The sequence below is a fragment of the Psammomys obesus genome, unplaced genomic scaffold (assembly GCF_907164565.1).
Source record: "Psammomys obesus unplaced genomic scaffold, mPsaObe1.curated_primary_1811, whole genome shotgun sequence".
Taxonomy (NCBI): domain Eukaryota; kingdom Metazoa; phylum Chordata; class Mammalia; order Rodentia; family Muridae; genus Psammomys; species Psammomys obesus.
Genome location: NW_026596095.1, coordinates 5,670,330 through 5,673,239, shown reverse-complemented (window position 1 = coordinate 5,673,239; position 2,910 = coordinate 5,670,330).

Here is a 2,910-nt window from a genome sequence, read left to right as displayed (position 1 = left end):
AACTGATTAGGAAAAATCACTGTAGGCAGTTTCCATAGTTTGGCCGTTACTTGGCTTGAGAATTAATAAAATTGACAACCAAGATTATCCATTATAAGCATTGTTTTTATATCATTTTTATACACTCCCTTGACTATTTCCAACTCCTCTTACATGTCCACACTCCTTCCAAATTCATGACCTTATTTAATTATGAATATTATACATGCATGCATGCACCCCCACATACATACACACAAAACAGCCTGCTAAACCCATTTAATATTTTGTTCATAGGTATGTATGTTCAGGCCTACCATTTGGGATTAGATAATGTATGAGGGACCTTGCCCCTAGGGAAGATTAATTATCATTCTGACTGTCTCAAAATTTCTGTTGGCAGATTTATTCAACACTGGCTGCACAATATCTTTCAAAGCCCTGTGTCTTTTTCTGTGCCTCTGCTCCATTTTGAAAACCTCTGAGGCACACCAGCCTTCTAGATTGCCCTTTGTTTCCAGTTCCAAGCTGCTGTAGTGTTATATCATTAGCTAGAAAAGCGATCGATACCAGAATTGCCCTTACTCTCATGTCTCAGGCACATCTGTCTCATTCGCACCTATCTCAGCTAGCATTCCTCCTTTAGAGAGGTTTGTATCTCAAAAAGGCCCTAACATCGAGTCATCCTAGAGCATTTTTAAGAATAACTAAGAATACACTCCTTCCATCCAAGGTGTAATAAACATTGTTGAAGAGGCAGAAATATGATAAGAGCCAGAGATCTAGAAGAACTGCAACAAAATAATACCTTCTGAGCATGACTGGGTCTTTGCAATCATGAACTCTGTGAAGGCAACTGCTGTGGTTGCCTTCACAAGACTTGAACAAGCACAAGCCAGCCAACATTCTATTGTGAATAAGAAAGGAGGACATGAGTCTTCACCTTCAGCTGAGGTAAAAAAATGAAGAGTTCAGGGATGTGGCCCCTCATTTGTTGACCATGTTCCAGTGTATTGTGTATAGTGTAAACTCATGAACACAGAGGTACCATTAATTGGATGCAATGGGCTACTAAAAATAGGAAGGGTAAAGTAGGTGAATATGACCAAAATACATGCATGTGTAAAATTATCAAGGAATAAATAAAATAATATTTAAAAAGGAATACTTAACATCAGGCAACATAAGAAGCCATAGTCTTAGGAATAGTAATATGGGCTTCAAGGATACCTTCTGCCTGTCCTATTTAGATATTTTAATAAGGAATGTACTTGGCCAATATTAAAAAATATTCTTAAAATTCTAATATTATTCACATTAAGACCAACCTTATATTAGCATCATATTATATTTACATAAAGAAAAACCTTGTAAACATGTACTGGATGCAGTGGCTCGTGCCTGTGATCTCAGAATAAGGCAGGAAGATTACTGCAAGTTTGAGTACAGTTTGGGTTTCATGGTGAGTTCAAGCCAGCTTGAACTAGAGTAAGACTCTATCATAAAAATATGTGTGTGTATGTATGTACATTTTATTTTTATTTTTTAAGAAATTATTTTTATTATTATCATTCATTATAATTTAGTCAATTTGTATCCTGGCTGTGGCTCCCTTCCTCATCTCCTCCCAATCCCAACCTCCTTCCTTCCCTCTTCTCCTCCCATGCCCCTCCCCTAGTCCACTGATAGAGGAGGTCCTCCTCCCCTTCCCTCTGATCCTAGCCTATCAGGTCTCATCAGGACTGGCTGCATAATCTTCCTCTGTGGCCTAGGGAGCTGCTATGGGCTATGTCTGAGCAGGGGGTCTACGCAATTTCCATGCATGGTCCTTAGTTGGAGTATCTGTCTCTGCAAGACCCCTAGGCCCAGATAATTTTTTGCTCTGTCAGTCTCCTTGTGACTCTCCTGTCTCTTCAGGGTCTTTCTATTTCCCCATTTTTTCATAAAATTCAATTCATTCTGACCAAAGCTTGGCTATGAGTCTCAGCCTCTGCTTTGATATCTTGATCAGTATAGTCTTTCAGAGGCCCTCTGTGGTAAGCTCCTGTCCTATTCCCTGTCTTCTCCTGCTTCCAATGTCTATCTGTCTATCGTGTTTGCCCTTGTGAATAAGGATTGAGCATCTTCCCTAGGGTCTTCCTTGTTGTTTAAGAGTTATTCTTTAGGAGTATAGATTTTAGTATAATTATCCATCTAATAACCACTTATGAGTGAGTATATACCAGGTGTGTCTCTCTGCTTCTGCGATACCTCACTCAGGATGATCTTTCCTAGTTCCCACAATTTGCCTGCAAATTTCATGATTTCCTTGTTTTTAATTGCTGAGTAATATTCCACCGTGTAAATGTACCACAATTTCTGTATCCATTCCTCAGTTGAGGGACATCTGGGTTGTTTCCAGACTCTCGCTATTACAAATAAAGCTGCTATGAACAAAATATTATGAATAAAGCTGCCTAGGAGTGGTATGGCAGGATCTTGAGGCAGCACTATTCCTAATTTTCTGAGAAAGCACTAGATTGATTTCCGTTTGTATATTTTTAACACAATGCAAAATGATTTCCTTAACTTCCAGGCTCAGTTTTTTCTACTATGAGCAATTTCCATGAGCATATTGTATCTTAAGCAGCTCAAGATCTGGGTGATGTTACTGTTTAATACACTGAAATCCATACTTAACTCTGATGCCCTTTTTCGGCCTCATGTCCTTGTTCTCTCCCAGGATTCTACCCGGATACTCTATCTCAATTACTCTTTCATCTCCTTAGACTCTTCTTGGCCATAATTATTTTCTAAAATGTCCATGTTTTGGATAATCATCACAGCTTGGAGGACTACTAGCTCTAGTCAGATGGCAATTTGTAAAATGCCTCTTAGTGGTAGATTTTTGCTTGTTATTTTCCTCATAAGTAGACTGGATATGAGGTTATA